This window comes from Taudactylus pleione, unplaced genomic scaffold (genome assembly GCF_031769625.1).
Source record: "Taudactylus pleione unplaced genomic scaffold, aTauple2 ptg000007l, whole genome shotgun sequence".
In the NCBI taxonomy this organism is placed as follows: Eukaryota; Metazoa; Chordata; class Amphibia; order Anura; family Myobatrachidae; genus Taudactylus; species Taudactylus pleione.
The window spans coordinates 7,471,073-7,494,350 of NW_028284410.1; positions in this window are offsets into that span (position 1 = coordinate 7,471,073).

Consider the following 23,278-nt stretch of genomic DNA (forward strand, 5'->3'; position numbering starts at 1 on the left):
CCTCTCTGCCCGGTGGCCGGCAGCGCACTGAGCTATGCACGGCCAGCGCCGGAGTTATAGACTCTGGGCACTAGAATGTGCCCAGAGTCTATAGTGTATGCACAGGTCACCAGGAAAATGGCCGCGGCGGCCATTTTCCCTGTATTGCGCATGCGCAAACGACGGGAAAATGGCAGCCGCTGCCATTTTCCAGTTGTTTTACAGTGCCGGACCCCCGCGCCGATGTGGGACTCCAGAGAGGTAAGTAATATTATGGGTGCAGAGTGTGCAGTGCGGGGCCCCCCTGGACCCAGGGGCCTGTGTTCCTCATACACCCTGCACCCATTATAGATACGCCCCTGTCATGGTGACATTGTCATGTCAACATTATGAATGTTTAGGGATTTGGTGGAAATTGCTTAAATCCACTGAATTACTATATTTAATATATCGTATAATATTTTGCTATGTTTAGCAACCTTTTAAACTTGTTTAGACTATATACAGAGATAAATAGTTTTGTGTGCACTAAAATATATAGGAAAATAGAGTGTTATAATTGTTTTACTTCCATTATTTTTGAGAAGGAAAGACTGTTTACTAGAGATGAATGGTTCGGATTACCTGCAATCCGAACCTGCCCAAACTTCCGATATCTGAGTCAATCTGATCAGCGGATCAGGTCTTCCCGCCTGATTCAGGTTCCACTACGAGGCAAAATGTGATCCTCGCGGCGTCAGATTCTTGTGGGTTTTGAATTCTATATAAGGTGCCACAGCCATGACTCGGTGCAATTTCACTGTCAGGCATGCTGTTGTATGCTGTGTTGTACTCTGCTGTATAAGCTGTGCTGCGTCCAGACTCACAAGTAGCTGTGCTGCTCTGTATAATCAATGTGTATAGGGGGGCATGCTGCTGTATGCTGTGCTGTACTCTGTGGTATAGGCTATGCTGTGTCCAGACTCACAAGTGGTTTTGGTGTTCTGTATATATAGGAGCACACTGCTGTATGCTGCACTGTACTCTGCTGTATTTGCTGTGCTGTGCCCAAACTCACAAGCTGTGCTCTGTATAATCAACGTGTATTGGGGCACACTGCTATATGCTGCACTGTACACTGCTGTAAATTTGTCCATATAAAGTGGCTGTACACAAGCAGCACAACATTGTGTATTGTCACTGTCAGTTGCAAAAAAACTTAAACATTTTTTAAAAGTTAAAAAATGTAAAATAAAGTTGAACAATTGATTATTTTAACTAAGTTTGCACAACCTGTATGCGCTGTACTTCTGTGCGTTATCATAATAAAATGAAACCCCTTTGAATTGCCACAGTGAGATTTGAGCTATATAGTAAAAATAGATATATTATTTATTTTATTGTGTGTACTGTTCAGTGCACTTTACCCTAGTGGGCTTTGTTCACATGCATATAAGCTGTCTTTGTGACTCCACACAGTTTTGAACCAAGCTGCAAAGTTCAAAAAATACAGATCTATTGTTGTTTATACTGTTGTATAAAATTCCCAACATGCCATTCACCACACGCAGTAGCAAGGAAAGACTGAGGCCATGGCCTTTATTTATGAGTGGTGGTTCTGCAAATGTCAGTGAGGCATCTTCCTCTGCCTCTCATGATGATGCCAGACCTTTCACTAAGAATCTAAAAGAGGTGTAAAAACTGTAAACCACTAAGGCAGTAAAACAAAATGTGCATTCAGAAACATAAATGTCACAAATTTATGAGGAGAGTTTAAGTGTGTCCACTAGTGCTATGTGTAAGCCTGACTTTTCTGATACTGTACTTGCAGAGAAACCTTCTTCCATCATTTCTGCTCCCTCTGCAAATGTGAGATAAAAGCAGCACAAATAGAACAAATAGTGTGGTGTTTAGAAATGTCACAAATCACTGAGGAGAGTCTAAATGTGTCAGCAAGTGCTTTGTGTGAGTCTGGGTTTGCTGATACTGTACTCACAGTGAAGCCTCCTTCCACCATTTTTGCACCCTCTGCTAATGTGCAGATGAACAGCACAAGTCAAAAAGATGATGATCTAGAAATTGAGGATGCTACGGCGGAAGTGGCCCAGGATGAGCGGGATATGTGTGTAGCTGATGCTGGCACTAATGAGGATGCTGAGGATGAGGATATTGTTTGCGGAAGTCAGTTACCAGTGGAAGCCATCTGTAGCATTTGTAAAACCGCGGTAAGTAGAGGCAGGGACATTAACCATTAAGGAACCTCCTCTCTAATTTGTTAAGGCTCTTCATCTCAGAAGGGGACCAAGAAGACTACTATTTAAAAAAAAAAAAACTGACTATGAAACAATACTTTGCAAGGGGAAGCAAGTATGACAGCTCTCACCCAGTTGCACAGTGGATCACTGACACCTTCACATCTATGTTAGTATTAAATCTGCATCCATTATCTGCCATTAATGCAGTGGGTTTTAAAGTATTGAGGTCCTGTGACCCTGGTTCCAAATTTCATCTCAGTTCCATTTCACCCAAGAAGACAAAGTTATTCCTCGGCTGTACCAGGACATTAAAAAAAAACTAATTATTGGCCTACAAAACCACTGTCCACAAATATGTGGACAATTGGTAGTGGGCAAACTAAAGATTACATGACTGTGACAGCCCAATGGTGGGTGATTCACCTTCAGCAGCAGCAGTATCTAACAAACAATGCCAGCTCATTCAGAAGCAGGCTACTCTGTGTGTCACTGGCTTCACTAAGAGGCATACCACTGACAAACTCTTAGAAAAACTAAGGTATGTCATATCAAAATGGCTTACCCCACTTTTCTCTTCTCAGGATTTGTGACTTCTGACAACACCATAAATATTGTGAGAGCATTACAGCTGGGTAAATTCCAACACATCTCATGTTTTGCTCACACAATTAACTTGGTGATACAGGGGTTTTAAAAAATGATAGGGGAATACAGGAAATTATGTCTGTGGCCTGGAAAATTTCAGGACATTTTTGCCATTCAGCCACAGCATGCCTGAGATTGCAGCAACTACAAGAACAGTTGAATTTGCCTTGCTAACACCTGAAGCAAGAGGTGGTAACCAGGTGGAATTCCAGAATCTATATGCTTCAGCAGATGGATGAACAGTGTTAGTCCAGCACAGTGGAGAATGCTTTCCATCTTGTGCAAGATTCTCAAACCCCAAAGTAACCACCTGTAAAGTGAGTCCTGACACTGCTAGCTAGAGTCAGGTGATTCCCCTAATTAGGCTTGTGGAAACCAGCTGGAGAAATGGAAGGAGGAGATTAAACAAAGCAATTCTGCTAAGTATATAGGACTTCTGGTTCCTGTGAGTGAGTTCATGCTCCTGTGTGTTCCAGCTCCTTGTGTCCAGCGTGTATCTCAATTGTCTCTGTTGCACTTCAGCATCTGTGTTGACTTTCAGCCAGTAACACCACAGCAGTCTCTGCTGCACTTCAGCATCTGTGTATATTACCTATTATTAACATCAGAGCAGTATCAGCTGCACTTCAGTATCTGTGTGGACTTTCATTTATTAACATCACAGCAGTCTTTGCGCATTCCTGCATCTGTGTGGATTCTCTGCTACACATCAGCCCTCATGAATACGATAATAATATAGTAAAACCAGCGCTAGTCAATTAATATAAAGACAATGTAACTATATATATATACAAACGAATGTGTCAGAAAATTTTGGTTTTATTAAACCTTTAAAAATACATTATTATAAAAGCTTGTAGAAGTAAAAAAATCAATTGAATCTAAACAACCTGTGGGTAATTAATGTCTCTCCTATATGTGGATGGTATTAGGACTGGCTCCCAAACTGACTGAATATCTGAACACAGCGATAATTACCAATTGATGGATTGAAGTGATAACAGTCCTCTTAGCATGTCCTGTGCAAATTCCTAGGGCTTTATATTAGTCCAAGATAGGAGCTTATTTAGTTGTCCAAAAAATGATGTTTTCCAAAGGAGAGTCCAAAATGTCCTGAAGTCCTTAACGACCTCACAGGTGTTGGTAGGTGAAATCTGGTTGTCTGCTTAACGTGTTTCGCTGGATCAATAGCCTCCAGCTTCATCAGAAGCACAGTGCAGTAGAGCTAAAGGAGCTCTTTTATACTCTGTAAATTACAGGAATCTACAACACCTGTTGATGATCATTGTCTGACACGTCCGATTTTCATAAATAATAATATTAAAGATTAGAGGAGACAATCTTACCTGAAAGGGGTATATAATACATGTACAATCATACCATTATTCTTTATATTTTTCATTTTTATTATATTAAAAATTTGTATATTTCCCGATCATGTGATCATACTACGATCACATGGTAATAACAGACCAATCCTGGGCTTTGTTTATCCGTATCAAGGTAACCTAGCCCCGAGTGTAATGATGGTCTCCACATGACTACAGAGCTCCGATCACGTGACATCACTAGTCACGCGACCACAGAGCTCCGATCATGTGATTTTACTTGTCACGTGATACGTGACGTTGTGCATCATCATAGGATACTTCATTACCTAGCAACCACGATGTTTATATAACGTATCAATACCCGCTAATTTTAAGGAAACATATTAGTTTTTATTGATATTCCTTAATAATTAGGAACATTAGTTATTTTATATATGGGCAATTTATATCCTGGATTCGGAAATTCAATAGCCACAACATTTGTATATAGATCGATCTCAGTATAATTTTCCACCTCATATTGTTTCTAAAAACGGTCCACAACTTGTATAGTATAAATCATTGTGTATTATTTTTACTTTTACAGACACACTATTCTAATTGGATATGAATATCTAAAGTCAAAACAATAATAGTCTCTTTGTCTTTATTAATAGGTAAATGACTCATCTTTTTCCACATATGTAAATATTTTGGCATATGACGAACACACATATATACACATGAATACACAAGTATATATATATATATATATATATATATATATATATATGTCTCCATTAGCTTAAAAACCTCAGATCACATTTTTCATTATTTTGTATTTTTAGTGGATATACTACTTCATTGTTCCAGTAACTAATATAAAGGGATAATCTAAATACATAAACAAAACAGATATGATATGTATTACACAATATAGCATATTAATATCAATTATTTAAGCCTTAGGGTTTATAGATGTATGTGTAAACATATTAAACATAATTATATATCATACCCAGTACGATATATACAATATACATTTGGTAATCATAATGTACATTATAAGTCAAATTATATTGACCATTCTATTATTGTTTATCTTATTTATTACAACACATACAATAAACCCTTGATGATTGGAGCCATAATAATTATATGCTTAATTCATTTAAATACATTATCTATAGTAGAATATCTTTGATGGTAAATTGATATACTCTAACTAAATCATAAATAATGAAAAAATAAATAAATTTTCATAGTCATACTAGCCCTATATTATGGAATTGAGTTCAATGGTCTCATTTAAACCAACAAAATACAAGGAATCAAACTGTAAAATCCAATAAGCTTCTTGGCGAAAAAGATGAATATATCTACCTCCCCCTCTTTGTGTATGGGGGATCGATTCTAAACCTATAATTGAAAGGCATGTAGGATCACTTGCATGTACCTTGGTGTAGTGTCTAGGAATACTATGGTTGGTACATTGTTTTAAGATATTTCTTCTATGCTCAATATAGCGTATACATAAAGATTTTGTAGTTCGGCCCACATAAGGTAGGCCACATCCACATGTAAGTAAGTAGACAATATATTTCGTATCACAATTCATGAAGCTTTTTAAAACATACTGATCTCTTTGTGTTGGTATATATACGGTAATAGTTTTCCTATCCATATGGGAACACATGTGACATCTATTTTTACCGCATTTATTGAAACCTCTTGGTCTCTGTATTAGCCAATCGGAGGCTTCATTCACCTTAGTTGGTTCTTTAATCATTTTCAAATGACTAGGTGCTAATATAGTTTTTAGGGATTTATTTTTTCTGTAAACAATTTGTGGAATAAGTTCTCCCAAGACCCGATCTTGTCTCAATATTTGATAATTATGTCTTATGATATTTCTAATTTCTGTTGCTTTATTATTGAATTTACAGATAAATGCCAAATGTTTGTGATCATTATCTAACATTTTATTGTCCATATTATTTTTTGATCTAGGTTTAAGGAGTGCATCCCTATCCATAGTTATGACCTCTGAGCAAGCCTGTTGAAGGATTTATCTGGATATCCACATTTTCTAAATGAATCCAGCATTTCTTTTGCTTGTATTTCAAAAGTTTCAACTTTAGTGCAGTTGCGTCTTAATCGCATGAGTTGGCCCTTTGGAATATTTTGTTTCCATGGGCCATAATGTGCACTTTTATAATTCAAATATGAATATGTATTGACGCTTTTGACAAAATTAGAAGTAATAATGGCGTTATTAATTATTTCCAGTGTCACATCCAGAAAACTAACACTGGTTCTATTATAACAATGTGTAAAATGTAAATTATAAATATTAGAATTAAGAGAGGTGACAAAAGAAGTGGCAGAAGATAGATCCCCGTCCCAAATAATAAAAAGATCATCTATATAATGGCCATAGAAGACCAGAGACCTGCCCCAGCAGCCATCCCACACATGGGCCTGTTCGAAATCGCCCATGTATAGGTTTGCATAGCTGGGCGTGAATCTGGTCACCATGGCCGTTCCCATCACCTGTAAGTAGTGTTTACCCAGAAATAAAAAATAGTTGTGCATCAGTATAAAAGAAATAAGATCTAATATAAAATCCTGGTGGGTTCTGCTGAGGTCACCATCTTCACTCAATATTTTGGATATCACTGCACATCCCTTATCATGTGGGATGTGGGTGTATAATGCAGTAACATCCAGTGTAAGGAACAAATATGATTCCCTCCACTGGATGGACTGAATCTGATTGAGGAAATCCATGGTATCCTTGATATGTGACCTCAGAGAGCCCACCCTGGGTTGCAAAAATGAATCCACATAAAAGGAAAGGTTAGAAGTGAGATAATTAATACCAGAAACAATAGGTCATCCCGGGGTGAGGTAAGTGATTTGTGAATTTTGGGCAAACAATATAAAGTGGGAATGGTAGGAAAAGGAATATATAAGAACCTGCGTGTCTCTCTGGATATGACACCTGTTGAAACTGCCAAATCCAAATTGACTTTAAGAAATGCTAGATATTCTGCAGTAGGATCCTTATCCAAGACCCTATAGAAATTATCTAGTAATTGGTAGTGTACCTCATTGATATAATCACTTCTGTTCATAACTACCAGGGCACCTCCCTTATCCGCCTCTTTAATGATCACAGAGGTATCATGAGTGAGAATTTTCAAAGCTCTCTTTTCTTCCCTCGACAAATTACTGTTATATTTACTTTTATTCCTATTACTAGTACATAAGTTCTTAAAATCTTCCATTGTCACTCGATAAAAAGCTTCAATATTATTGCTATTAGTACTAACAGGGAAAAATTCAGATTTTTTTTTAAACATATTTGACTCTTGATTAGTATCATATATTCTTTTACATTTTTCACCAGATCCTGGTGTAGACACATCTAGTGTATTGTTTTCCTTTCATAACTCCTTCAGTGAGTGCAATATATGATCATCATTCTTGTCTAACACAATGGGTTACCGAATCTGAATCATGTGTAGTCAGGTTTTTATGCGCAAAGAATCTTTTTCTGCACAAAGTTCTAACATACCTATTTAAATCTATACATAGGTCAAAAATATTTGGCTCACAGATCTGTGAAAATTTTAAACCCTTAAATAAAAGACACAATTCTGCCTCTGTTAATATTTTTGAGGATAGATTATAAACATTTTTTGGTGCATTCCTTCAACTAGAACCTTTTTAGCTTCTTTTTTCTTTTTTCTCCCACCCTTCTTCCTCTGGGCTTGTAGTTCTTTGTCTCTTTGGGGTAAGTTGATGTTCCAAAATATGTGTGTTGGGTGAGTTCCAATTCCTGTGTCTGGGGCCCCTCTCTAAAAATTCCTTCTTGGTGTTGTGATTTTCAGTTTTTCTATATCTGCCAAACCTGTCTCCATTATATTCCTTTCTTCTAGCTCCCAAAGTATTGGGGGAGGGATGAGGTAAATCTTCAGGAATATTTCTAAATCTCTCATATCTATTCTTAGTTAGAAAAGAGGCAGCATTAGGATTCCTATCTTCTATCTTTCTATCATGAGAGAATCTCTCTTTCATTTGGGGTTTTGTATATAGTTCTCTTTTCATATTTATATCTGTATGTTGTGTTTTATGTTTATGTCTAAAGGTCCTTACCTCATCATTCTGATAATCTAATGTATCCCTCTTAAACTTCTTTTGTTTAACCTCTATCAGATATTTTTCAAACTTCATTATTCGTTCATTAATTACCTGATCTTTCTCCTTAAATTCTGACAATGAAGTAAATCTATCCATTGAGACCTTTAGATTCTCAATATCCTTTTCTATCTGTTGTACTCTTGAATTTCTATACTTCACAATCAATTTCATTAGAGCTAGTGAACAATTGTCAAGCAATTGATCCCACTCCTGTTGATATGTTAAATCCCCCTGAAAAATTGAAGATTTGAACAAACGAAGACCTCTTGGAACCATTCCCTTATCAATGTATTGTTGAAGATTAATACTATGTAGCCAATTTCTAGATTCCAACTTCAAGATATCTTCTAGTTTGTAAAGATCTTGTTTCATCTCTACATTATCAGGTATTACTTCTTTATCAGTATTCTCCCACTGGGAGAGGTAAGATTGTCTCCTAATCATTCTATCATTAAAGTTAGTAAAACAGCTCATAGTTGCAGCACTGAAATGACTAGTATTCACAGAAACAATATATAGTTGGTACAGTGCGCTACTACGTAGCAGCTGGTAGGGGATTGTCAATCCCTAATAATAGAAATGATAATAATATAGTAAAACCAGTGCTAGTCATAAAGACAATGTAACATGGATGCTACTAGCAAAGTATACCTCAGCCCTCAAGGTTGCAACCACCCAAGTACACATCAGCCCTCAAGGCTGCTAACAGCCAAATACACATCAGAACTCAAGGTTGCAACCAGCCAAGTACACATCAGCCCAAAAGTCTGCAACCAACCAAGTACACATCAGCCTTCAATACAGCAACCAGCCAAGTATGCATCAGCCCTCAAGGCTGCCACTAGACAAGCACACATCAGCCCATAAGGCTGCAACCAGCCAAGTACACATCTGCCCTTCAGGCAGCAACGTGGCCAAGGCTGCACGCTAGTGCTGCACTCAATCATTGTACTGGGATTTATATTACCTTGACTGTGTGAATCTTCCCAGGGATTCATAACATTATAGCCAGCCCAAAATATAGTTCATATAAACTGTTCATAGAGGTAATATTGTATTGTCAGTGATCCCACTCAAAATCCAGCTCAGGTCCTTGCAGCACAAATTCAAGCCTTAACCCAAAAAGTTCAAGAACTGTCTCTTCATGTTGAGGATACTTGTGATACTTCTGCTCTAACCGCCATTAGAGAACCTAAGTTGAACCTTCCTGACCGGTTCTGCAGGAACCGCAAAGACTTTGTAAATTTTCGTGAAAGTTGCAATTGTATTTCAAGTTACGTCCCCAAACCTCTGGCTCCGAAACCCAATGTATGGGAATCATGATATCCCTACTCCCAAACCTGAGCATTTGGTTTACCATCTACCCACACTGCACTCCACACTGTTGACGCTTTATTTTCTGCTCTAAGACTATTATATGATGACCCAGATAAGGCAGCAATGGCCGAAGCCAGCCTTAGATATCTAAGACAGGAACAGAAAGCAGCAGAAGATTACTGCACGGAGTTCCGCAAATGGCCAATAGATTGTGGGTGGAGTGATCCTGCACTCCATAATCAATCTCATTTGGGCCTCTTTGACCAAATCAAATACATAATTTTCCAGTATCCTGCTCCTTAAAACCAGGATGGACTAATGCATCTGACCATCTCTATTGACTGTCAGCATGGAGAGTCTAGACTGGAGAAAGATTTGCCTACAATCTCTCCTCAATCTTCAGTTTGGGTTACTCCTCCTGAGCTAGAAGAGCCCATGCAGCTATGGTCTTTCCGTAATTCTTCCGAGGAAAAGCACAGAAGAAGATCACTTGGGTTATATCTTTACTGTGGTCGTAAGGAACATACTGCCTGTGTTTTCCCAGTCAAGTCAGTAAAAGGCAAGGTCTAGATATACTGGAGGAGACACATCTGGGCCTTGCATCTGTCTCTCTCAGTAATGCAGTACTTATTTCTACTGTAAGCCATGTTTTTGATCAAGAATTAAACATTTCTGCCTTTCTGGACAGTGATTCCATAGACAATTTCATGGACATTTACATTTTAATTATTAAGGCTTGACTCCTAAGTCCTTACCTCAACCTGTCTCAATTATTGGTTTGGATGGCAAATCTTATTACCAAGGCTGTAGTCAACTCTCGATCACCTCCCATCCATCAATCAATTGGAGCTTTAATTTCTGAAAACATAACATTCCTGCTGTTTCACTGTCCTCTGGCACTTATAATTCTGGGGTAGCCATGGCTTAGGAATCATAATCCTGTGATCAACTGCCAATTGGAGTACTTCAATGGGGATTCACCTGTTCAAAATTATGTCTTGCCAAACCAGATACAAATTGCTTCTACCATCCAGTCAGAGTCTATATCTGCTATTCCTGCCCTCCAAGGTCTTTTTTAAGAAAAAGGCTGATATCTACCTCCACATCAATCATATGGCTGTGCAATTGAGCTTCAGCCTTGAGCCAAATTTCCCATAGGCAGGTTATATGCTTTATCCATCCATCCAAATCACTGGTTTGATCTGAATTATTTTTTTGTGCAGAAGGATGGATCACTTCAATCGTGTATTGATTTCCAGGAGTTAAATAACATCACCATTAAGAACTTTTATCTGTTACAATTCATATCAGTTATTTTCGACCAACTTTGTGAGGCATCCATTTTTTCCAAGATCGATCTGCAAGGGGCCTATAACCTAATCCCGATTAAGAAGGGCGATGTGTGGAAGGCGGCCTTCAATACTCATTTGTGCCATTACAGATATCTGGTCATACCTTTTGGTCTCTAAAATGCTCCTGCCATCTTTCGAGATTTCATTAATGATGTTTTGAGGGAGTTCTTTGGAGTTTTTACCATCATATACGTAGACGATATCCTCATCTATTCTAAGTCTTTGAAACAACATCGCCAACATGTGAGACAGGTGTTATGCAAGCTCCAAGAGAATACTCTGTATGCAACACTGGAGAAATGTGAGTTCAAAGTGAAGGAGGTCTCTTTTTTGGGATGTCATCTCTTCCCAGGGGTTCTCTATGGATCCAAGTTAAGTGAATGCCATCTCAGATTGGGTCCATCCTTCCACATTAAAAGCCATCCAGCACTTTCTTTTTTGCAAACTATTATCACAGATGTATCAAGTCTTTTTGTTCCATTGTCGCACCTATTGTAGAATTGACTAAAAAAGGGGCAGATAAAGCAAATTGGCCTGTCAAGGCGGTACAGGCCTTGAATTCCTTGAAGTCAGCTTCCATAGCTGCTCTGTTCTCCATCATCCTGATCTGGATATTCCATTTATTGTTGAAGTGGAGGCCTCTGAAGTTGGTGTTGGCACCATTCTGTCGCAAAAGGATCCCTGGGATAACAAGTTTCATCCATGTGCCTTCTTCTCACATAAATTTACATTGGCATAGAGAAATTATGATGTCAGAAATTGAGAGTTGTTGGCTATCAAATGGGCTTTGAAGACTGGAGGCACTGGTTGGAAGGAGCTAAACATCTGATCACAGTCTTGACCAACAATAAGAACTTGTCATACTGTATATTGAAACTGTGAAGCACATTGGCTTCCATTCTTCACCCATTTTATCTACATTGTTCATTTCTGACCTGGCTCAAGGAATCTCAAGGCAGATGATTTTTCACAAAGCTTCCATCCCATTCAACCTACCAACCCTACTGAAGAGACCATCATTCCAGCTTCTCACATTCATTTGGCCTTGATCAGGTATTTAGCTGATGCTCTCCATTCCTGTCAGTCTTAAGCCCCTCCTGGAAATCCACCAAGTTTACTCTTTGTCCCTGAGAGGTTTCCCAAAGCTGTTCTCATGGACTCTCATTCTTCTAGAGCCAATGGTCACCTGGGCATCTCCAAGACTGCTGAACTTCTCTCCCACTCAGTATGGTGGGAATCGTTATTCCAGGATGTTCATGAATTTTTCATGGCCAGTGATGTTTGTGCTCATAATGAATCACCTCATACTGCTCCTTCTGGCCTCTTTCTTCCTCTATCAACTCCATCCAAACCCTTGACTCATATTGCAATGGATTTTATTGATGATTTACCTTTCTATTCTCGCTGCTTGGTCATCTGGACAGTTGTTGACCTTTTCATTAAGGTGACACATATTGTTCCACACTCTAAACAACATTCTGCCAAGGAATTGTCTGTTTTGTTTATTCAACACATTTTCCGACTTCATGGACTTTCGGTATACATCGTTACAGACAGTGGAACTCAATTTATTGCTCATTTCTGAAAAACATTTTGTTCTTCTCTTGGCATCAGCCTCAGTCTTTCCTTCGGATTTCACTCTCAATCTATAGGGCAGATGGAGCTGGTCAGTTAGTCTTTGGATAAATATTTTCGATGTTTTGTCTCCAAATATCAAAATGACTAGGTTTTCCATTTACCATTGGCAGAATTTGCTTTCTATAACTCTTGGCACTCATCTTCCATGATTTCTCCTTTTTTCTGTAACTCCGGATTGCATCCTAAAGTTAACTCTTTTGAAGCTATTTCTGGAAGGACTTAATTTTCAATTTCAGTCTCTAGGCTCCGCTCTATTTGGAAAAAAGGTTTGTCAGTGTAATTTCAAAGCATCATTCTTCTCTAAAACATTGGCTGAAAGACACCACAAGCAAAACAGGAGATTTGGTCTGGCTCTCCTCTGAAGTTGCCTAACACACTCAGGATTAACAACACCTTCTAAGCTCCCTACTCAAAACATTTTTTCTTCCTTGAGGTTCAGTTCCAGATGTCCAGCTAGACCTTTTCTTGTACTCATCCAGGGTCATAAAGAGTTATTCGTGGAGAAAACGTTGGATTCCAGGTTTTCACGAGGAGGTTTACAATTTTTGGTTCACTGGAAGGGGTACAGGCTGGAGGAGCGTTCCTGGGTCTCTGAAAAATCTTTACATGCTCCTGTTTTAAAAAGAAGGTTTTATAAAACTTCCCTGATAAACCTGGTTCTAGGGGTTCCTTAACCCTTTGTCACTCACTCACAGAATAATAACTGTAATAATTAACTCCACCTGCGGATCTTTCTAAATGTATTGGTGAGTAATGAATTCACATGTGCACCAGCTAGGTGGTCTGGAAAACATGAACTGTTAGTAGCTCTCAAGGACTGAGGTTTTCTACCCCTCATTTGGGCCTTATGTTGTGTCTTTCTTGAGAATCCTGTGCCTGCTTATGTGGCTAGGAGTGAATTTTCATCCCAGAATGGGACCAGGAACTGTGCTTTCCAAAAACAAATAAACAATTGACTTAAATAATCCTTTGCAAACCTTCTGTAAAGGCATTTCCTAACCTGTACAGGGACATTAAAAAAAACAGAGTTAGTTAGTGGCCTCAAGCATAAGACCTAGGATTTAAGGCAGGGGTAGCCAACCCTGAGAGCTACCAACTGTGCATGTTTTCCAGGTCTCCTCACAGAATAATAACTGAAATAATTAACTCCACCTATGGATATTTCCAAATGTATTGGTGAGTAATGAATACACCTGTGCACCAGCTAGGTGGTCTGGAAAACATAAACTGTTAGTAGCTCTCGAGAACCAAGGTTGGCTACCCCTGATTTAGGCCTTACGTTGTGTCTTTCTTGAGAATCCTGCACCTGCTTTTGTGGCTAGGAGTGGATTTCCATCCCAGAAGGGGACCATGAAGAGTACTTCCAAAAACAATTGATGTAAATAATCCTTTGGATTAGTGGAAGTAAAGGCATTTCCCAACCTATACATGGACATTAAAAATAGCAGAGTTAGTTAGTGGCCTTCAAACTGCCATTGCTCCCACTGTCCACTAAACCATATTACTTAGATATGTGAACAAGTGGAGCAGAGCATTAAATGCAACATTTCAGTTTAAAGTTTAAGTTTTACATTGTGTCTTTCTTGGGAATTCTTGAGCACCATGCCTGCTTGCTGGGAGTGGATTTTCATCCCAGAAGGGATGAAGACATTGGTCCTCATTCAAAGTTGCTGGCAAGAAGCGAGTGCTCATTCTGAATGAGGGCGGCCACTTGTATTTTTAAGTGCGGCCTCCTGGTTGCTAGCTAAGCTGTGGGTTAACACCCACAGCTCTACCGACATACCAGGTTGATGGTCGCAATGATCAAGACCATCGCGACCATCAGGGCTTATGACGAGACCCTAAGGTTGGGTCTCAGCAACCGCAAGCCCCAGGGAGCTTCCTGCTCTGATTGAGCAAGAAGCTCCCCACTGACATCACTGCTGATGTCAGTGCGGCTGCCCACAAAACGGCAGGCATTCCTTAAGGAACACCTCAATTTGTGAAACCACCCCCCCGCCACACCTACAAAACGGGACGAGCTGTTGATCAACATCGACAGCCGGCCCTTTTGTAGTGAGCTTTGGATTGAGAGAATTTGTCTCTCGCTCCGGGGCTTGCGCATGCGCAGTGCGGCCGCTGCACATGCGCAGGGCCTAAACATACCTGGTTGTGAGGGGTCTGAATGAGGGCCCTTGTTTTTTCTTCCCAATGGACACAGATCTGAAGAGAAAGAGATACATGTAATTAACTACTGGCAGGAAAAGAGGCAATTTGGGGGTAATTTTAGTTTTACTAAATCTTCTACAAATGAAAGTGTTCATGTAGCCCATAGCAACCAATCAGATTGTAGTTATGATTTCTCTATTGCATTCTACAAAATAATAGACAGGATTTGATTGGTTGCTATGGGCAACATGAACACTTTTCATATTTAGAAACTTTAGTAAATAAATATACCCCTTGGAGGCCCTTACGCAAACACTGCCTTTGCTTTACTTGAGCTGTCCACCTTCCAGTGTGTACTCAGAAAGAGTTTTCAGCACAGCCGGAAACCTTGTCAGTGATTGGCCTGAAGAGTTCATCCATACCTGGACACTAAGCTGCACTCTCATGCAGATAAAAGGGGCCAAGTATGCAAATGCCACAATCACACTGTCCTCTATGCCTTAGAGAGTGATGGCAGAGCGAACGCATGCCAGTATAAAGATGCCCACCTTTCTTTCTTAGTACACATCATCTCCAGGAAGTGTGTGATTAACTGGATACATCGAGAGCCATCGGAGCTGCACGCAGCCCATGAGGCAGATCCTACTCCGCCGCAAGCACTGCGATCACTGCAGGCTAAAATACAAGTGACATGTACAATGACGCGTCTTTGCTAATTATGCACACCCATAAAACTTTGTTTTGATTCCCAGACACGCCTGCGATTGCAGCACCACTCCCCCATTCACAAGCACCTTCCCCTGTTACCACCCACAAACTGCACTGTCACTCAAAATAACATCCAGTCTGTGTATTACGAGTGCACGATTCCCCAACGCAGTGACTGCTTCATGCATGCATACTTTGATGCATATGCATGCACAAACATGTGATAATCACCCATAGCATGCATTCACAGCTTAGCGAACGGGTCTGAATCAGCCCTGAGACTACTTCCAAAATATGGAAAAGATTATGTCCATTAAAATGAAATACAAATTCTACGAGAAAGACCTTTACCGTCAGTTATGTGCAAAAATTACAGAGGCACCTATAATGGTGGATTCCAGAGTGGACAAATTAATATTGTGTGAAGATTATGTATACATCACCCCAGATTATATCATCACCCGGGCCTATATCATCATCCCATCCTGTGTTGTGTATAAATTACAGCTGCGCTCCCTTTTAGATTGGGGATTCCTTGTCCACTTTAGTGGATGTGAGCTCCATTTTAGTCAATATCATCACCATTTCCCCTACACATCTTCTGACCTGGGCTACAGGAGAAGCAGCTACACTCTGATATATGGTTGCATGGAGTTGCCTCTCTGACTCACTTAAAGTCAGGTAGAGGGTATGGAGTAGGGACACAATAATCAGAGAACACAGTTTTAGCTGCTTTATTCCATTTTTTAAACCGTATCCTTTATTATCACCTTTAAAAATGTTTATGCAAATCTCAGCAGAGGCATTTGTGATGCCATAGCTAACGCGCACACACACAGAAAAAAAAAACATTGATTGAACATTGATTTTTTGGCACTTGGGAGGGAGAGCACCCAAACAAGGCAGCAGACTCTTGATAAATGACACAGGCAGCACCCCTGAAACACAGAAAAAAAAGATTGATTGACTGACTTATTGATTGAATTAATTTTTGGGGGGCACTTGGGAGGGAGGGCACCCAAATGAGGCAGCAGCCTCTTGATAAATGACACAGGCAGCACAGCACCCCTGCTCACCTACGCTGCTGATAAATGTGGCTAATGCACACACACAATTTTTTTTTTTTTACTGGAGGTGCGGCTAACACGCACACACACAACATTTTTGGTGTATACTCAAAAAAATGTTTTTATTTTTTCACTGGTGGTGTGGCAGGCTTCCACGCACACACCAACAAATTGGTTGTTTTTTACACACTGGGGTGAACCCCTGAAAGAGGCAGCCGCCCCTTGACAGAAAGCAGCACAGCACCCTTGCGCAGCTACGCTGATGACAGGTGTGGCTAACACGCACACAGAAAAAAAAATATATTTTTTTATTTGAACACTGGGGGTGAACCCCTGAAAGAAAAAGCAGCCCCTTGAGAGACAGCAGCACAGCACCCCTGTGCACCTACGCCGATGACAGGTTTGGCTAGCATGCACACAAATTTTCATTTTTTTGATTTGAACACTGGGGGTGAACCACTGAAAGAGACAGCAGCCCCTTGACAGACAGCAGCACAGCACCCCTGTGCACCTACGCCAATGACAGGTGTGGCTAGCATGCACACAAATTTTCATTTTTTTTATTTGAACAATGGGGGTGAACCCCTGAAAGAGACATCTTCCCCTTAACACTCAGCAGCACAGCACCCCTGCGCTGATAATTTTTTGTTTTCACACTGGGGGTGGGTGAAGAGCACCCTTAAGGACATAGCACCCCTGGACAACACAGCACTACAGCCAGCCAGACCCTATGGACAGTACAACAGCCAGCCCCTATGAACAGGACAACAGCCAGCCAGCCCCTATGGACAAGACAACAGCCAGTCCCTCTATTGATAACAGCCAGCCATTATGGACAGGACAACAGCCAGCCCCTATATGGACAACAGTAGCCAGCCCCTATGCACAGCTTCAGCAGGCAACAGCAACAGCACAGATCCCAGCTTCCTCCCTCTTCACTCTCCACAACTGGAATGAAAAAATGGTGGCGATCACAGGACCTTTAGAGAATCCAAAACCTGCAAGAATCTGACAGTGGGATGATGACGTTTTGCCTCTTTTTCAGATCCAAGTCAGGTGGGAAAACCCAAGCTGCCTCAGATCTGCCTCAGATCTGCCTCAGATCCCCGCAGTTCGGGCGGGTTCGGATCTCTGAGATCCGAACCCGCTCACCCATACTAAAATCTCATAATTTGGGCCTGTTTTTGTTCCTACAGTATTATTAACCTCAATAACATTTATTTACGGTCATTTCCAATAAATTTTGACCACCTCACAATATTGAATTTTTTTATCTAGATTACAGCCAAAAGGTTCCATCCAGCTAGCTGGTTGACTAAGCTAAGTGACAGCAGTGGGCTGCACTAACATGTGGAAGTTCAGCTTCCAACATGGATACAGTGTGTTATTAAGTGTGGGTTGGATACACCAAAAGTGCACTTACTGTGACAGCAGTGTTGGCAGTGCGGGGTGCTGGCAGTGTCTTCAATGTGGAAGTTGCGGCGGGGTTGGCAGAGTGGGGGTCCTGGCAGTATCCTGAGTGCATGCTGCCGGCAGTGTCAGCAGAGTGGTGGTGCCAGCGAAGTCCTCAGTGCAGGAGGGCTTACAGTGTCGGCTGTGCGGGGATGCCCTTGGTGAGGGAGTAGCAGCAGTGTGGGTTCAGTAATGGCATCCTCAATACGTGGAGCAGTAGTGCGGGGGGTGCTGGCCGTGTCCTTAGGACTGGGTGCTGGTGGTGTCAGTAAAGCGGGGGGTGCCAGTGGTGTCCTCAGGGTTTGTGTGTTGACAGTTTCAACAGTGCAGGGGTGCCAGTGGTGTCCTCAGTAAGGGAGTGCTGGCAGTGTCGGCAATGTGGGGTTGCTGATGGTATGTGGGGAGTGCTGGGGTGCTGGCAGTGTCCTCAGTGCAGGGTGTCAGCAAAGCAGGGGTGCCAGCAGAGTTCTCAGTGCATGTGTGCTGACAGTGCAGTGCAGTGGTGCCAGTGGTGTCCTCAGTGTGGGAGTGCTGGCGGTGTTGGCAGTGTGGTAGTTTTGGCAGAGTGTCCTAAGTGTATAGTGCCAGCAGTGTCAGCAGACTGGGGGTGCCAGTGGTGTTCTCAGTGCAGGAATGCTGACAGTGTCAATTGTGCGGGGATGCCCTCAGTGTGGGAGTAGCATCAGTGTGGGGTCACTGATGGCATCCTCAGTATGTGGGGCATTAGTGCGGGAGTGCTGGCAGTGTCCTTAGTGCAGGGTGCAGGTGATGTCAGCAAAGCAGTGGTGCCAGTGGTGTTCTCTGTAAGGTAGTCCTGGCAGTGTCAGCAGTATGGAGTTGCTGTTGTCCTCAGTATGTGGGGAGTGCACGGGTACTGGCAGTGTCCTCAGTGCAGGGTGCCAGCAAAGTGGGGGTCCAAAAAGAAATCTACAGTCGCACAAGAATCAGAATTTGTTATTTACACAAATAGAACCCTCATAATATATATATATGTAGATAATCAAATCTTTAATTGAGGGTTGCTACCACTGACACTTATATCATACACAAAGAAGAAGAAGGACAGAGGCGAAATGTCATGTGTGGTGCTCTTTAATTAAAACGTAACTTTTATTGACACAGGTTAATAATCTATTAGGAAAGAGGAACAGCGAAAATTGTTTAAAAATTATTCAGTGTGATAAAGAAAGAAAATGTGATTAAAAAATAGAATGCGACATGTGTGTCTCGACCTACTAAGTTGTAATAAAGATTGACTGTTAAGATCACAAGAATGGCACACATACGTCACATATACTTCATTTAGTATCGAACATTTCCAGAATTCAGTCAGATGTCCAGTGTGTTAAAAATTATTTCTGAGGGATGTTTAGCATGTAATATAATCATGTGTCTACATAAAGAACCCTTATATAGGCTTGCTAATTAATTGTCGGTCCACCTAATGGTTTGGCTCACTGTGTATAAACATATAGCAAGATGTTGCTATATTAAATAGCTACTCCTATAGGTAGTTCCTATATGGGCTAATAAATGCCCATTCATCAGGAGGCACAATTCATTCATATATCAGCGTATTGCCATGCCCATATATATTCATACAATTCTATTTTTCACTATCAGATTGAAATCAACATCTGGGAGTAATTATCCTTATATGCCGTTGAATTCAGGGTGTACACAATATTTAATCAGACACTTTCTGCCAGAATATTATATGTAGAAGATGAATTCTTGATTACATTATTTGAGTGGAATCACTTTTTAATTAAGTTTGTTATTGTTTTTAAACCATCCAGAAAGGAGTTCTCTCCTGTTATAGCCAATGCTTCTGGGAAATATGCAGATATAATGCAGTAGTGTCAGCGTCCCTCATAAATCATACACGCAGTTGCCCATGAAGTTTTTCATATCTCATAGTTCCTTCTATTTAGTTACTAGGCTGGTCTCTCACTGAGCGCATGTTAAGACACACTAGATTCACTAATAGTATAACATAATTAACATTAGGTCGGATCACACATGTTGCTGCCAATGCAGCGTTTCGCTAACCAGCTTTATCAAGGCAAGCCGAATCACACGTCGGGGCATCCTTATATACCCGGACGTGTCGTCCTGCACCAATCACAAGCTGTCCCAGTATCAACTATCCAGTTACAAACTGTCCTGTTCCAGCCAGCTCCGCCCACCCCTCAATGATTGACTGCCGGTTGACTCCCAGGGAGAGCGATGACGTCAGGTCAGGCCGTCCATTAGTCAGTACTCTTACAGACTCAACCAAAGGATCACTGATCCACGTCTCTAATATCCACCATAATGAAGGGTAACTACAAGGAAAAAATCCTCTATCTCTTATCCATAAAGCGCGGATCATAGGATTCTAATTGATCCGCATGAATGGTTAACTGTTGAGATAAAAATATGATTTTCATATTCTAGTTCCAGTCACGTGATCTCTCCATAATAATACGTATAGGGAGTTATATAGACCAAATAAATGGATGCCTCATTGAACTGATGTTGTATCTATAATTGGGGGTGCCAGCGGTGTCCTCAGTGCACATATGCTGACAGTGTCGGCAGTGCAGGAGTGCAGGTGGTGTCCTCAGTGTGGGAGAGCTGGCAGTTTTGGCAGTGTGGGGTCGATGACAGTGTCCTCAGTACATGGCGCAGCAGGGCAAGGGTGCTGGAAGTGTCTCTAGTGCAGGGTGTCGGTGGTGTCAGTAGAGAGGGAGTGCCAGTGGTGTCCTCAGTGTTGGGGTCCTGATGGTGTCGGCAGTGCATCGGTGCCAGTAGTGTCCTCAATGCAGGGTGACAGCAGTGTCGGCAGCGGGGGTGTCGGTAGCAGTGGTTGCTGCTAGTGGAGGTCGGCAGCAGGGGGTGACAGCAGTGTCAGGCAAGGGGTATGATTGGCATCTTCCTAATTTCCTGTGCCCATTTTCAATGGGCTTAATGCTGATTAGCTGAGATCCGTGACAGACAGCTCTCTCAGCCAATAAGTGTTAAGCCCACTTGAGGCAAAACCTCGCGATCTGACAGCAGGATCGTGAGGTTTTGCCTTCATTATGGATCCGGGGCAGGCCGGGAGATCCAAGCTGTGTCTCCTTTTCCCCCGGATCCCCAAAATTTGGTTGGGTCCAGTTCCCAGAGAACCAGACCTGTTCATCTCTATTTAAAAGCAAATTAATTGTATGCAAAAATGCTTTATCCAAGTAAATTAGGCATGTGCGCCGACCCTTGTGTTTTGGTTTTGGTTTTTGATCTGTATTTTCTTAGTGTTTTGGATCTCGATTTGGTTTTGGCAAAACCCGCCCTTGTCCTAAAAATCATAAAAAACTGCTAAAATCACATAATTTGGACCGATTTTTGTTCCTACAGTGTTAGTAAACTCAATAACATTAATTTCCACTGGTTTCCAATCAATTTTGACCACCTCACAGCTCACAATATTGTTTTCATACAGGTTATACCCATAATTTGCACCAAGATAGCTGGCAGACTAAGCTAAGTGGCAGCAGTGGGTGGCATAAACACATGGCAGTTCAACTTCCAACATGGCACATAATTAAACATATGTTTTCATTAACTAAGAAGCCTGAGGTAGAAGTAATATGTACAGTATGTAATTAAAGGCAGGGAAAGGAAGGCTTGATTCATAGTAAATTTAAGTTTTGGATTCCAAAGCAAATTTATGAGGGAGGGAGGGAGGTGGGGAGTCATTTTCAAAGAATATTTGACTCATTCACATCAGTCCTTGCCCCAGGTGAGCTCTTTTGGTGTTCCAGCATTTTTTTAAAAAATTAAAGGGGTATACAGGAGATGCAGTCTGTTGTAGCACACAAAACGGAAGCTCTGAACAGGAAGGGGCAGAGGGATTTTTAAAGTCTGGTACTAAACATCTCTTATCATTGTGCTTCTGGGATTAAGGATGGGAGTTGGGGAGGGGAGGAGAGAAAACATCTCCAGATATCATCACAACATATGATTTCCATTTGGTGTTTGAGTTGCATCTGACCAAACATGGCTGTTATGATCAAGGAAAATCAAGCCCACCAGGTTGGTATCTACAAATCAAGGTTGAAAATAGCATCAAATTATTTAGCAAATATACCTAATTGTGATTTTAGGTGAAATGAATACAGTATGAAACTATAAAAAAGTAAGCATCAGAGCAACAGCACAAAAGTACAGCAGTTTAAAAAAATATAGGACATATATTAAACTTTTGCAACACAGTAGTGGCACACAGGATGGCAGTTTTCATATAAACTATAACATTTAAAATGTCAGGCAGCAATGCCCCAAACAGCACATAAGGCAAAGAAAAGAGGTGCAAGATGGAATTGTCCTTGGGCCTTTCCACCCATCCTTATGTTGTATATAGGACATTCACCGTTTAACAAAACAATCACTTCAGCGACAGGGACTGCCAATTGTGGCTTAAGTGATTGGTTTGTTTGGGCTCGCACACAACAAGCTACCAACGGGCAGCTGACATTGCTGGCAATGATCTTTCCATGCACACACTGGCTCTACAGAGGCAAGATGTTGTCACCATCATCGTCTGATTCCTCACCCTCGTCAGTGTGTACATCATCTTCAAACAATATTAATTTGTCCCTGCTGGAATCCACCTTTACAGCCTCAGGGGCCTCTGTAATTTTTGGGTGCAATTGGCTGTAAAGGTCTTCCTTGTGAAAGTTGTAGTTCATTTTGATGAACATCATCTTTTCCACAATTTGAGGAAACAGCCTCCTATGCATTTTGCTGACAAGGTTCCCTGCTGTGCTAAAAACGCTTTCTGAGTACACACTGGAGGGTGGACAGCTCAAGTAAAGCAAAGCCAGTTTGTGCAAAGGCCTCCAAATTGCCTTTTTTCCTGCCAGCAGTGAAACAGACTATTTGACATGCCTATTTGGACGCTACCATTAAAACAATCCTCAACCATTCTTTGAATGGTGACCATATCAGATGGAGTCATGGTAGAGGTCTCATTAATTGTAGGTAATTCTTTTACACCCAAACAGATGTCAAAACTTGGTTGTGTTGACTCATCTGCATCACCACTGGGTCTTTTTTTGGAAAGGTTTAGTTTTTTCTGGTAGCCACACTTGATGGCAAAACTAAAGAAGAAGTGATCGCTGCATCATGTGCCAATTGAGCTGACAATTTGCTTACCAACAGCTCTTTGCATCTCTTCAGATCTATGTCCTTTGGGAAAA